This window comes from Grampus griseus, assembly GCF_964374135.1.
Source record: "Grampus griseus genome assembly, chromosome: X".
NCBI lineage: Eukaryota > Metazoa > Chordata > Mammalia > Artiodactyla > Delphinidae > Grampus > Grampus griseus.
In genome coordinates this window covers 40,477,422-40,492,977 of record NC_138999.1, presented here as the reverse complement: position 1 = coordinate 40,492,977, position 15,556 = coordinate 40,477,422, and the positions used below count along the sequence as shown (strand labels likewise).

Sequence of the window (15,556 nt, the reverse complement as noted above, 5' to 3'; positions counted from 1 at the left end):
ACAGTTTCCTGGGCAGTTGACAGAAATGAAAGAATTACGAAACGAAACTAATGAATAAGTGGATCGAGGCTTTGAAAAAAAACAAAATTCAATTGATCCAGTACATGTGTGGGGTGGTAAGAGAGCGGGATCCGGGATTTAAGAGCAGTGGTAGAATGAACAAAATAATTTAACAATCACTGCTGACAGCACAAATTAGAACATTGATTTTCAAACAGCAGGTTGTAAAGAAGAGCAGTTCCTAAAATCAATTCAGTGAGGGGCAACTAACAATCTTTTAATTCAAAAGAACAAAATAGAAAACGTTGGAATGCATTGCAAATAGTAAGATCAGAATTAATTTGTGACTCTTGTCTGGTTTTATAATAATAAATACATATGTATTGAGCCATAATGCAAAATGTATTTAAAAAATTTTATCATGAGTACGGTCAAAAGAAGTTTAGAAGACTCTGGGCTAGATGAAATGTAAATGAGCAGGATTGCACCTACTTGAAACACATGATTTTGTGGAGGTGTTTATCTTGGTTTTAAACTTCCTTTTTTCTCTCCTCCCCACCCACATCCAGTCTCAGGGCCTGTTATGGGCTGAATTTGTGTCCCTCCCACCAAATTCACACGTTGAAGCCCTAACCCCCAGTACCTCGGAATGTGACTGTATTTGGAGATAGGGCCTTTACGAAGGTGATTAAATTAGAATGAGGCCATTGGGGTGGGCCCTGATCCAATCTGACTGGTGTCAAAGGAAAATTTGAATACAAAAAGAGACACCAGGCACGTGCATGCACAGAGGAGAGAACATGTGAGGACACAGGGAGAAGTAGGCCATCTACAAGCCAAGGAGAGAGGCCTCAGGAGACACCAAACCTACCAACATCTTGATCTTGGACTTCTAGCTTCCAGAACTGTGAGAATATTAATTTCTGTTGTTGAATCACCCAGTTTGTGGTATTTTGTTATGGTAGCCCTAGCAAACTAATACAGAGTTAGAGTGTGATATTTTGTTTCTGAGACCTGGGACAAGAAAAGACCTGGGCTAACTGAATGTCCTGCTGCTTTCCAAATGAGAGTTTCTGGATTCAATTCAGTTCTTCGCAGAGGAAAGTGCATAAGCTCTTATGCCAAATGTACCTGCATTCTCCATCATTTTAATAAAGGTGTAATTTTGGCTTAGTTAACCTCTCCAAGATGAAATTTCTTTGTATATAAAATTGCACTAATAATACTTTTCCTGCAATGTTGATGTAAAGATTAAATGATATACAATTGGCTCCCCATATCCACAGGTTCCACATCTGCAGATTCAACCAACTCTGGATCAGAAATATTTGGGAAAAAAATTCCAGAAAGTTCCAAAAAGCAAAACTTGAATTTGCTGCATGCCAGCAACTATTTACGTAGCATTTATATTGTATTAGGTATTATAAGTAATCTAGAGATGATTTAAAGTATACGGGAAGATGTGCATAGGTTATATGCAAATATCCTGCCATGACATTTTATATAAGGGACTTGAGAATCCATGGATTTTGGTGTCCACAGGGGGTCCTGGAGCCAATCCCCTGTGGATACCAAGGGACAGCTGTAATTATCTAGAATTCCTAGCAGTTAATAAATCATTGTAGTTTTTCCTGCTGTCGTCATTGTAGTTGCTTGTTAGTGTTATGTATTCATTTTGTGGCTGTTCCAATTTCTGTCTTTCCTTGAAAGTATGTTGTCTTCTGGAACATTCACTAAAATGGTTAAGAGGTAGAAAGTGGGCATGAGAGAAGTTGAAAAGACCAAAATTATTTGATCCAATGTAAAAAGGTTTGACTCGGGTAGAGGAGTTGTTGCCACATGCCACATGTTTGACTAGGGGAGAGGAGTGGTTGCCACCATGTGATGCAGCACTAGTTCAGGAGATTAAGAGGTTAATTAGTAAATGGATCAGAGATTTTAATAATAATAAAAATAATAGACAAAAACATGAATGAATTTCTTTTTAAAAATTTTGGGGTAATTGTGGATTCATATACAGTTGTAAGAAATAATACAGAGAGATCCTGTGTAGCCTTTAGCAGTTTTCCCCAATGATAACATCTTGCAAAACTATAGTACAAACAGGCAGATTCATAGAGACAGAAAGTAGAATAGAAGTTGCCAGGGGCTGAGAGGGGAAATGGGGAGTTATTATTTAATGGTTATAGAGTTTTTGTTTTGAGTGATGGAAAAGTTTTGGAAATAGATAGCAGTGATGGTTATATCACACTGTGAATGTGCTTAATGCTACTAAATTATGCTGTTAAAAATGGTCAGAATGGCAAACTTCATGCTATCACAATAATAAAAATTTATCACAGTAATAAAAAGAAACCTTGTTATGGACTGAATGTTCTCTCCCAAAATTCATATGTTGAAGCCCTAACCCCTAATGTGATAATATTTGGAGGTAGGGCCTTTGTGAATTAATTAGGTTTAGATGAGGTCATGAGAGTGGGGCCCCCATGATGGTATTAGTACCCTTATAAGAAGAGGAAGAGACACCAGAGTTCTCTCTCTTGGCCATGTCAGGATACAGCAAGAAGGTAGCCATTTGCAAGCCAGGAAGAGGGCCCTTACAATAAACTGAATCTGTCAGGACCTTGATTTTAGATTTCATAGCCTTCAGAACTGTGAGAAATAAATGTCTGTTGCTTAAACCACCAGTCTATGGTATTTTGTTATGGAGGCCTGAGCAGACTAACACACCTACAGTACAATATCACAACCAGGATACAGTCAAGATACAGAACACTTGTATCACCACAGGGATCCCTCATGTTGTCTTTTATAGTCACACTCTCCTCCCTTATCCCTGACCTATGGCCACTACTAATCTGGTCTCCATTTCTATAATTTTATAATTTCAAGAATGTTGTGTAGATAAAGCCATGTAGTATGTGACCTTTTGGGATTGGCTTTTTTCTCTCAGCCTAATTCCCTTGAGATCCATCCAAACTGTTGCTGTATCGATAGTTTGTTCCTTTTTATTGCTAAGTGGTGTTCCATTGGTATGGACGTATCACAGTTTGTTTAACCAGTCCCCCACTGAAGGACATTTGGGTTATTTCCAGTTTTAGATTATTATTAATAAAGCTTATATGAACATTTGTATACAGATATTTGTATGAACATAAGTGTTCATTTCTTTGGGATATATGCCAAATAGTGCAATTTCTGGGTTGTATGGTAAGCCATGTTTAGTTTTCTAAGAAGGTGCTGCCCTCTTTATCAGAGTGGCTGTACCATTTTCCATTCCCACTAGCCATGTATGAGTGATCCAGTTTCTCCACATCTTTGCAAACATTAGGTGTTTGTACTATTGTTTTTTATTATAGCTATTCTGGTATTCAAATGTTGAACCAGCCTTTCACACTTAGAATAAATCCCACTTGGTTATGGTGTATAATTACTTTTATATATTGCTGGATTAGATTTGCTAATATTTTATTGAGGACTTTTTGTGTTTAAGTTCATGAGAGATATTCTACAGTTTTTCTTTTTCTTTTTCTTTTCTTTTTCTTGTTACTGTCTTTGGTTTTGGTATCTGGGTAATATTAGCATCATAAAATGAGTTGGAGAGTTTTCCCATCTGCTATTTTCTGGAAAAGATTGTGTAAAATTGGTGTTAATTCTTCTGTAAATGTTTGGTAGAATTCCCAGTGAAACCATTCAGGAGCTTTTTAATTACAAATTCATTTTTTTCAGTGCTTATAGGACTATTTAGGTTGCCTGTTTTATTGAGGTTGAGTATGGTAGTTTGTGGATTTGGAGGAACTGGTCCCCTTCTAAGTTTACAAATTTATGAGCATACAGTTCATAGTATTCCTTTATTATCCTTTTAATGCCTTCAGGATCTGAAATGATATCCGATGTTTTATTTCTTGTATTGATGATATGTGTCTTCTCTCTTTTTTCCTCTTTGTCACTCTTGCTAAAGTTTATCTGTTTTTATCAATTTCTTAAGAAGAACTTTCTGTTTCATTGATTTTCTGTCTTATGTACCTGTTTTTAATTTCATTGATTTCTGCTCATATCTTTATTTTTCCCTTCCTCTGGGTTTATTTTGTTCTTCTATTTCTAATTTCTTGCTTTTACCCATTCTGATGTTCTTCTTTCCATTTTGAAGTTCCAAGCCGCCTTCTCTTATCATCTCTGCTATTTAGAGAAACTTCTTTAGCCATTCTCTAAAGGTAGGTTTGCTAGTAACAAATTTTCTTAGTTTCCTTTGACAAAGAATGCCTTTACTTCCTCTTAATTCCTGAATGATATTTTCACTTGATATAGAATTCACAATTGACAGATCTTTTCTTTCACTACTTGAAAAATATTGTGCTATTTCCTGCTGGCCTCCATGGTTTCCTTTGAGAAATACCCTGTGATTCAAATTGGTATTCCACTATAAGTAATGCATTATTTCTCTCTGGCTGCTTTCATGATTTCTTTTTTTTTCCTTTTTGGTTTTCAAAACTTTTCAGAAGTTTTGTGTCTTGACATGAATTTTGTTAGGTTTATCCCTGTCTGAGTTTCACTCAGTTTCTTGAGTCTTCTTGAATTCACCACATTTGGGAAGTTTTCAGCCATTATTTCCTCAAAAATATTTTCAGTTCCATTCTCTCTCTCTCTTTTCTGCTATCCCATGATACAAATGTTAGATCTTTTGTTATTACTCCATTAGTCTCTGAGACTGTTCATTTTTTTCTCTTGTTGTTCAGATTGGGAAAATTCTATTGATGTGTCCTCAAATTCACAGATTTTTGCTTCTGTCATCTCCACTCTTTTTATTATTGTATTTTTCAGTTCTGTAATCTCTATTTGGTTTTCTTATATAACTTGTATTTCTTTGCTGATATTTTCTATATTTTTTCATTTGTTTGAAGAGAATTTGTAATTGCCTGTTGAAGCATTTTTATGACGGTTGCTTTAAAATTCTTGTCAGATCATTCCATCATCTGATTCATTTCCATGTTGGTGTCTATTGATGGTCTTTTCTCATTCATGTTGTGATTTTCCGGTTCTTGGTATGATGAGTGACTTTTTAATTGTATCCTGAAAACTTTGGATACTATATCAGTAGACTCTGGATCCTATTAATTCTTTTTTTTTTTTTTAAACAGTCAGTCCCCTGGTTGAGTTGTAGCAGGAGGGCTGAGTGGTGTATATGTTCAGCTTCCCTCTGGTGCTCGATGATACTACCCCAGCAAAAGTAGGCAGTGACTCCACTGCCATATTTTAGATATGTGGGCTGGAAGTTCAGCTCCCCCCTTGGCTCCATGGACACCTTCCCAGTGAAAATAGGGCACTGACTCATGACATCTCATTGCCTCCTAGTGTGGATGTAAGCTCAGCTCCCCGCTGGTTCCCACTGACATTAGTGAGGGGTAAAGCCAAGGGTTGACTCACTGCTTTTTTGCTACAGGGTAGGGGCAGTAGCTTGGCTTTGTGCTGAGCCCCTCAAACATACAGGGAGAGGAAGGGGAAAGTGGAATGCCAACAAACCTCACCTCTCACCACCTCCTTCTGCCTTGTTGCTGCCTGGTAGGGATGGAGGTTCATCTCCTGACTGGGTCCCACTGATACTAGGGGAGGGAGAAAGCAAAGTTTGGGTTAGCTCACCTCTCGCCACCTCATTCAGCCTCATCATTAATGTTGGGTGGTACTGGAGGCCCACCTCTCCACTGGGACCTGCTGATGGGAGCAGACGGGAGAGAAAAGGAACGCCTGCTAGCCCTGTTTCACACCAACTTATTCAATCTTGTTGCTACTGGGTTGCTGTGGAGATTCAGCTTCCTACTGGACCATGCTGACACAAGAAGCAGGAGAATAGTGGATGGTGTAGCACTGACTAGACCTGATTAGCACCACCTTGTCCAGTGTCATTGATGCCAGATGGGGGTGGATACTTAGTTCCCCACTGCTGGGCCCTGCTAACACTTGGGATGGGGGGAGATCAGAGTACTGACTAGTTTCATTTCTCACTGCCTCGTTAAGTCCCCCTACTACCCAGTGTGGGTGGAGGCTCAGCTCACTGCTGGATCTGCTGATACTACCCTATGGGGGGGGAATCAGAGCACTGCCTGCTTCCTTGCACAGGGATAGAAGCTCAGCTCTCTGCTCAGCCCCATCAGTACCCCTGCAGGGAAATTAGAGCACCACCTGCTTCTTCCAGTGGGGTTTGGAAGATCCCACATAAGGAGACGTGCTTTTTTTCTGTTGGTTGGTTGGAGTAGTGCCGGTGTTGCCAAAAGAGTTTTCTGTTGTTTTGCCATCCTTTTTCTGGTCCCTCAACTAGGGGTATCCAGCTTTTCTTGAAGCTTTTTCTTTTATCTGTACCTGTTGGCAATTCTTGGTTTGAGGTTTCTACCGGGCCCTGTCTGGGATATAAGGGAGGCAGTAAGGAAACTTGGGGATCTCCCCTGCGTTGTCATGTTTCAGGTGCCTGGGAACTTTGACTTCTTTCCACCTTTCAGAGTCTTCCTAAGCTTGTTTGTTGTGTTATAGCCAGGGTTTCTTAGTTGTAAAGGGAAAGCCCTGGGAGGAATGAAGCACTCCATCTTGGCCCAAACCAGAAGTTCCTTGTATTTCTTTTTAATATGGGAGTAGAGAAAGCTTTTCGAACTGACTCAACATTTAGAATCAATCAATAAAAGATTAATACATTTTCTTACATTAAAAACACATAATCATAATCAAATGTAAACCTGGAGAAAATATTTGACATGTATATGACAGACAAAAGATTAATTTCCCTAATAAATAAAGAGATCTTAACAATGAAGACAAAAAAGTCTAAAATCTTGATAGAAAAAATTGTCAAATGGCAGAGTTTGCAGAGAAATGCAAATGAACATTTGAAAAGATGCTTACTTTCACTCATAATAATAGGAATGCCAATTAAAACTACACTGTTACCATTTTACCAAAATCACATTGGCTAAAATCCTCAAGTTTGACAGAACACACTGTTGACAGGCCTGTGAAGAAACAAGTACTCTCATACGTTGCTGGTGGGAGTGCAACATGGTACAATTCCCAAGGAAGGGAATTTGGTTTATCTAACAAAATTACACTTACCCCTTGACTTAGCAATCTCACTGCTAGGAATTTACCTGGTAGGTATGCTTCTATAATTATGAAATAATAAATGCACAAGGTTATTTATTGTGGCATTATGTTTAATAATGAAGACTGGAACTCTGAAATGTCCACCAATAAAGGACCTATTGAATAAACAAAGGTATAGCCTCATAATGAAGTATTATACAATTGTATAAAAAGAATGAGAAGTTGACTGTGTACTGATATGGAGGTTATTTTGCTAAAAAGATGTGCAGAGCATTTATATAGTGTTTTATCTTTTGTATATAAAAGAAAGGAAGTAAGAATATGTGTATATGTTTGCTCTCCCCTCCCCCCAAATACCAGAAACTAATAGAAACAGTTACCTGTAGAGAGCTTGGGAAGGGGCTGAAGAGGAGAGAATAGGAATTGGAGAGAGATTTCTCTGAGTATGCCTTTTTATATAGCTTGACTTTTGAAATATATAAATGTTTAACTTCCAAAAAATGCAATGAAATAAAAAAGAAGACAAAGCAAAGCCTAAAATTGGAAAGAAACGAATAAACCTGACTCTATATCAAAGGTAACAGAATTGCTCAGAGACAAGAATTATTTCAAATAATTTATGAACATAGTATTTCAACTGTACTGAAGTCAAAAAGAAGTGAAAAGAATCTTAAATGTTACTTTGTAGTTTTATTGTTAGTGGTAGCATTGGTATTGAAATTTTGAAACTCATGTAGGTGTATGTTTTGTATTATAGATAAAGCAAATAAGTAATTATGTTAATTATATATAGAACTAAAATCTTCAGTATAATAGGAAATAAATACATGTATAAAATAACTTTTGAAAAAGCCTTATAATGTTAAATTTGAATGGAAAATATCAGTATGATCTCATGATTAATATATATCATATATATCAAGCATGATATCATGATTAATATATATATAATATATGTTATTATATATATAAAAATATAAAACGTATATATATTTTTCAGGACCAGCGACATAATTTGTGTGACCCAGTGCAAAACGAAAATGTGGGGCTATTTGTTCAAAAACCAGGAATAAAGTGCCATTAAAGGTAAAACATAAAGGCTTTTCCTTTCTTCTACAGTCTCTCACTCACTCAGCTTGTCATGGTGTTTTTTATTTGCCATTTAATGGTGTTCTAAGTAAAGAAAAATTAAAAATTTAAATTATTAGCATGAATTTTACCCTTAGTCTTTATATTGTACAATGTCAGTTTTAAAAGCAAATGTAAGAGCATTTGACTTGCATGTGGAATAGCTGAAACGTCACAATTTGTATTTTGTGACTTATCCTGGAGACTGTCTTGAGCTGGCCGGAAGAGACTAACACAAACCAGATTTAGGAAATGCGAAGGAGGAAGAAAAGGTATCCCTTTGCATGGGATACTTAGGAGGCAAGTACAGATGCTCCCAGGCCCCCAGGGGCCCTGCCCTGTGACAATGGGGCATGACTAATGTGATATGATGTACACCCCGGGCCAGGGGCAGGGAAGTCAAGCCAGCCATTTCCCCTTCCTATGGGCCTGCTGCTCCAACTCAACAGCTAATGGGAGACCTCCAAGCATATTGGAACTTTAGTGCTGGGATACACTAGTGATCTGGATTGGTGGTGGAGGAGAGGCTATCCTTGCTTGGTCACCTGCTAAATGTGATGTGGCACTGCTAACCTGGGGTGGGGACACCACCACCATGCCTTGTCCCAAGATGTTGTGGGGCAAATGCACCCAACCCTACCTTCCCTACACTCATACCCAGGCTCCCATTCGGGACAGAGGGCAGCCAACAGTGGTTGCTAGGAAGGGTTGGAGATGGGGAGGCTGGGCAGGGCCCAGGGCACCAGGAGGCACAGGAGCAGCCCCTGGGAACCTGTCCTGGGGACCCAAGCATGAACTGAGGCTCCAAGCCCCTGGCGCATGCTCCATTATCACATTGGACTCTACTGACCAAATACAAATATAAAGATAAAATTGCAAATAATTTCAAGACAGTGATTACAGAGTATTAAATTCCAAGCACACGGCCCTTCTGGGCACAAGTGCCTGTATGACTGTCCTGGTAGCTTGCCCATGAAGCTGGCCCATCTATTTCATAGCGCTGTTCACTTCTCTGGTCTAGAAGCAATGACATCCCAATAGCAATAAGCTTACATTGAAACCAGATCTTGGTTTCTAAATTCCCTAATAGAAGGAAACAGTGCTTCTTGGAGAAATGGCTTATTTCTGGCTTGGTACAGACAATATATAAGGTGAGGCTGGGGCTTCTTATGCCAGAAATTAAGAAAGCACCAAAAGACCAATGGGAACAGTTGAGCATCAAGAGGAAAAATGAATGCCTTTGCTTATGATGATTGAATAAATTAAAACCATGAGTATCATGAGTCCATCATGACACTCAAATGAGAGAAAAAACTCATTAGTGATTGGTGATGACTAATTATACAAACACTTTATTCTGAAAATTGGCAACCAAAGGAAAGAGTTAAGCGTTTACCCCGACTTTTAAGGAAAAACTTGTTTGTCTCCTTTTGATTCTTCTTTATAGAAGAATGCCAGCTAACAGTTGCAAATGAATTTTTACAGTAGCATCATTTTGGCATCTTCCAAGAATATAATCCATTCAGGCAAGGATCATTAAGGAATGCTAAAACAATTGGGTGACATTGATGGAGGCCGTATACTTATGTGGTATCTAAGTATCACCCCTCAAGTTCCTTTTTAATTACAAAGAGAAAAACTTAGCTTGGTTGTCATGACCTTAACCCTGTGATCACAGTTAACACCACTTACAGTGAGGTAGACTGAGGCTATGTGGTGTAATATGATGTGATGCACTATGAAGACCACAGTGTCACCTAGGTAGCATTCTTGCCAAAAATGTTTAACCTGAATCTAATCAAGCCTCTAGACCTAACATCCAGTTTATAGCCTAGTTTACTAGGCTGCCATAACACAGTACCACAAACTGAGTGGCTTAAACAACAGAAATTTATTATCTCACAGTTCTGGAGACTGGACGTATGAGATTAAGGTGTGGGTAGGGTTGGTTCCTTCTGAGGGCTGTGAGGATCTGTTCCATGCCACTCTCCTAGCTTCTGATGGTTTGTTGGCAATCTTTCATCTTCCTTGATGTGTAGAAGCATCACCTTGATATCTGCCTTCATGTTCACATGGTGTTGTCCCTGTGTGCACATCTATCTCCACATTTTTCCTTTTATAAGGACACCAGTCATTTTGGATTAGGGACCCACCCTACTCCAGTATGACCTCATCCTAACTAATTACGTCTACAACGACACTATTTCCAAATAAGGTCATATTCTAAAGCACTGGGGGTTAGGGCCTTATAGAGGAGGAAAAATAAATTTCCCTCTACCTTTCTAGGTTCTTGGCTGAGACCTCCCTGTAATAAAAATACAGATGAACAAGAGAAAAACAAACAGAAGTTTAAGAACATGTATACTGCCTATTTACATGGGAGAGACCCAGGAAAGCTGAGTAATCCCCCCAAGTGGCTCAAGCCACCACCTTAAATACCATCTCCAGCTAAAGACAAAGACAGATGGGAGGACAGGGGAGGCAGTTATGGTAGGCTACCAGGAAAAGCACAAGGAAAATGAAGTAAAAAAGGGTATGGTTGTTATGAATATTTGAGTCCGTGCCTTCTCCACTGATAAGAGTTTCCAGAGGTTTAGTCATCATCTCTTCCTGGTACAGAGAGGGAGACACCCTTACAAATGGAGACCTCCCTTATAAATGTAAATGTCCCTTACAAAGAGTAACTTCTACTTGGTTTTCAGAGCTTTTCCTATGTCTGCACTTTCTTAAAAAATAATCAACCAAAAATAATCCTTATGCCGAAGAGGCAGATTTTAAGGTGACAAATTCTGCACACCTTCAGCTTCAACATATGATTTCAGGGGACAGACACAATTCAACTCATAACAACAGGAAATCTAGGAGAGAGAAGAACAAGTTAAATATCACCACAAGGAAATAATCAGACAAGTCCAGAATGTGAGACTTCCTATAAAGTCTCTTCAGAAAGATAATGTCATTTATAAAAAGAAGTAGGGGGACTATTCCAAAAAGACTAAAGAAACCAAATGTATGAATTGTGATTGGATCCTGGTTTAAAAAAGAAACTGCTATAAGACATTATGATGGAAATTGGGGTGATTTGACTATGGTCTGGGTATTCTAAGAGTTAAATGATATTATGGAATTACTGTTAATTTTCTTAGGGGTGCTCATTCTGTGATAGCTATATATGAGAATGAACTTATATTAGGATATGCAGGCTAAAGTGTTTGGGGTGAAGTGTCATGATGTCTCCAATTTACTTTTGTTTTTATAATGCAGTCTTTTAGGAATTTTATCATTTTATTTAATTTTTATTTTATATTGGAGTATAGTTGATTTACAATATTGTGTTAGCTTCAGGTGAACAGCAAAGTGATTCAGTTATACATATATCCATTCTTTTTCAGATTCTTTTCCCATATAGGTTATTACAGTAGAGTTCCCAGTGCTATACAGTAGGTCCTTGTTGATCTATTTTATATATAGTAGTGTGTGTATGTTAATGTCAAACTCCTAATTTATCCCTCTCCCACCCCCTTTCCACTTTGGTAACCATAAGTTTGTTTTCTATGTCTGTGAGTCTGTTTCTGTTTTGTAAATAAGTTGATTTGTGTCATTTTCTTAGACTCCACATATAAGTGATATCATGTGATATTTGTCTTTGTCTGACTTTCTTCACTTAAAATGATACTCTCTAGGTCCATCCATGTTGCTGCAAATGGCATTATTTCATTCTTTTTTATGGATGAGTAGTATTCCATTGTGTGTATATATATATACCACATCTTCCTTATCCATCCTCTCTTGATGGACATTTAGGTTGCTTCCATGTTTTGGCTATTATAAATAGTGCTGCTATGAATATTGGGGTGTATGTATCTTTTCAAATTAGTGTTTTTGTCTTTTCTGGGTATATACCCAGGAGTGGGATTGCTGGGTCACATGGTAGTTCTATTTTTAATTTTTTAAGGAACCTCCATACTGTTCTCCATAGTGGCTGTATCAATCTACATTCCCACCAACAGTGCAAGAGGGTTCCCTTTTCTCCACACCCTCTCCAGCATTTATTGTTTGTAGACTTTTTGATGATGGCCATTCTGTCTGGTGTGAGGTGATACCTCATTGTAGTTTTTTTTTTTTTTTTTGTGGTACGCAGGCCTCTCACTGTTGTGGCCTCTCCCTTTGCGGAGCACAGGCTCCGGAGCGCAGGCCCAGCGGCCATGGCTCACGGGCCCAGCCGCTCCGCGGCATGTGGGATCTTCCCGGACCGGGGCATGAACCTGTGTCCCCTGCATCGGCAGGCGGACTCTCAACCACTGCGCCACCAGGGAAGCCCCCTCATTGTACTTTTGATTTGCATTTCTCTAATAATTAGTGATGTTGAGTATCTTTTCATGTGCTTGTTGGCCATCTGTATATCTTCTTTGGAGAAATGTCTGTTTAGGTCTTCTGCCCATTTTTGGATTGGGTTGTTTGGTTTTTTTTGATATTGAGCTGCATGAGCTGTTTGTATATTTTGGAGATTAATTGAGCTGCATGAGCTGTTTGTATATTTTGGAGATTAATCCTTTGTTGGTTGCTTCATTTGCAAATATTTTCTCCCATTCTGTGTGTTGTCTTTTTGTTTTTTATTTATTTTTTAAAATTTTTATTGGAGTATAGTTGCTTTACAATGTTGTGTTAGTTTCTACTGTACAGCAAAAGTGAATCAGCTATATGTATACATATATCCCCTCTTTTTTGGATTTCCTTCCCATTTAGATCACCACAGAGCACTGAGTAGAGTTCCCTGTGCTCTATAGTAGGTTCTCATTAGTTATCTATTTTATACATAGTATCAGTAGTGTATATATGTCAATCCCAATCTCCCAATTCATCCCACACCCCCCTTGCCCCCTTGACACCCATATGTTTATTCTCTACGTCGGTGTCTCTATTTCTGCTTTGTAAATAAGATCGTCTATACCAATTTTTTCCGATTCCACATATATGCATTAATACATGATATTTGTTTTTCTCTTTCTGACTTACTTCACTCTGTATGACCGTCTCTAGGTCCATCCACGTCTCTACAAATGACCCAATTTCGTTCCTTTTTGTGGCTAATATTCCATTGTATATATGTACCACATCTTCTTTATCCATTCTTCTGTCGATGGACATTTAGGTTGCTTCCATGACCTGGCTCTTGTAAGTAGTGCTGCAATGAATATTGGGGTGCATGTGTCTTTTTGAATTATGGTTTTCTCAGTGTATATGCCCAGTAGTGGTATTGCTGGGTCGTATGGTAGTTTTATTTTTAGTTTTTTAAGGAACCTCCATACTGTTCTCCACAGTGGCTGTATCAATTTACATTCCCACCAACAGTGCAGGAGGGTTCCCTTTTCTCCACACCCTCTCCAGCATTTATTGTTTGTAGATTTTCTAATGATGCCTATTCTAATCGGTGTGAGGTTATACCTTATTGTAGTTTTGACTTGCATTTCTCTAATAACTAGTGATGTTGAGCATCTTTTCATGTTCCTCTTGGCCATCTGTATGTCTTCTTTGGAGAAATGTCTATTTAGGTCTCCTGCCCATTTTTTGATTAGGTTGTTTGTTTTTTTGATATTGAGCTGCATGAGCTGTTTGTGTATTTTGGAGATTAATCCTTTGTCAGTTTTTCGTTTGCAAATATTTTCTCCCATTCTGAGGGTTGTCTTTTCATCTCATTTATGGTTTCCTTTGCTTGCAAAAGCTTTTGAGTTTAATTAGGTCCCATTTGTTTATTTTTGTTTTTATTTCCATTACTCTAGGAGGTGGATCCCAAAAGATCTTGCTGTGATTTATGTCAAAGAGTGTTCTGCCTATGTTTTTCTCTAAGAGTTTTATAGTATTCGGTCTTACATAGGTCTCCAATTTACTTTTAAATAGACCAGCAAAAAAATGTATATACATACATAAAGCAAATATGTATGTACAGTGTGTATATAGATAAAACAAATATACCAAAAGGTCAGCATTTGTTGAATTTAAATGGTGGGTATATGGGGTGTTCACAGTACTATTTGTTCAACTTTCCTGTATGTTAGACATTTTTCATAATAAAATGTTGACAGCAAATAAAGAAAAAAGTTTTTTTTTTAAAGAGAAGATTCTGCCCACCAACTCTCAATTGAAAATGGAAAAATTCAACAGGCTTAAAGTACAGAAGGCGAAAATCCAGTTAGTGAAAAGGAGAAATTCGCCGTCAAGGTTGTTAAACAGTTGGGCTGCTTTCCAATTGATTCCTTCCCTCAAAGTCTTCATTACTGGGAGTTGGAAGCTAGAGTACAAGGCTCTCAATCAAGATGATTTGAGGGCCCCCCAAAGACCTGTTGACCTCTAAATATCTCCCCTGCTGGCTTCCCATGTGGCCTGAAATCCCTGTAACCTGGGTCAGTTCTTAGGAATAAAGTATTTTCTCACTATTCTGGGGCCTCCTTTTAAAATGCAAAGCTAGGAGGATGCTGGGGCCCATTAAGTGGGAACAATTGTCTTCGGAGCCAGTGCCCGCCCAGAGGCCCTCCATTCTAATAGCTCCTTTCCCAACCTCTTACCACCGCTGTGACTGGACAATACGTGCTCTAGGAAACTGAAATTGGACAATGTGTGCTCTAAGCAACTTCTTAGGTGAGGATACCATTTCAAGAAAGCTTACTTTTCGTGAATAAAATGGGGTGCATAAGGTCATTGCTGTTTTTACTTTGTCAACTGGGTGGCCTCTGAAAGCTTCTTAAAACACTTCAAAGGAAGCCTTCTCAACTCTTCCAGCCCTCCACCCCTTCCCTTTGTAACTGAATTCTTACTGACCCCGAAGCTTTTCACTGAATGAAGAGTTTCCAAGGGGTCTAAAAAATACCTGAGACAATTAGAGAAATGAAAACCAGGGGGTCAAGATGAATTGACCCTTGGCGGAGGATTTACATAAATAGGTCCTAACCTCTGGCTGTGAATAAAAGATAAATGCCCCATTAGGGTCAGAACCACAGTTCAAGGGCGTTTGCAGGGCCAAGCCTGGCTTCTCTGCTATGTCAGGAATTTCAGGAATGCCACTGATCATTGTGTGTTGGCAGAGCGCAGGGGGTTGCAGGCTGGATAACAGAAACCCAGCCCTGCCCACTGGGTGAAGCTGCAGCTCTCCCACACAGTGATCTGCAAATCGAGAGCGTGAGAAACCTGCAAGTGGAGAGAGGAGCCAGAAGTAATGCCTTCGAAAATGGAACGGATGCCTTCTCCTGAAAGGTGACTAAATTCATGTTTTGGATGGTGGTATTAACCTGTAAGATTAGAGGGGAGAAAGGGCATGTCCCCTGAGAAGAGCCAGTTCGCTCCCCTT

At 38.7% G+C, this 15,556-nt stretch overlaps 1 long non-coding RNA gene across 1 annotated transcript in view; it reads left to right on the top strand.

Annotated features, from left to right (window-relative positions):
* LOC309839220 overlaps positions 1–15,556 on the top strand; it is a 122,780-nt gene that overhangs the window by 71,219 nt on the left and 36,005 nt on the right. The window contains exon 3 of the long non-coding RNA XR_014298486.1: positions 8,087–8,172. This is a non-coding gene — a long non-coding RNA (uncharacterized lncRNA). The remainder of the gene's footprint in view (positions 1–8,086; positions 8,173–15,556) is intronic.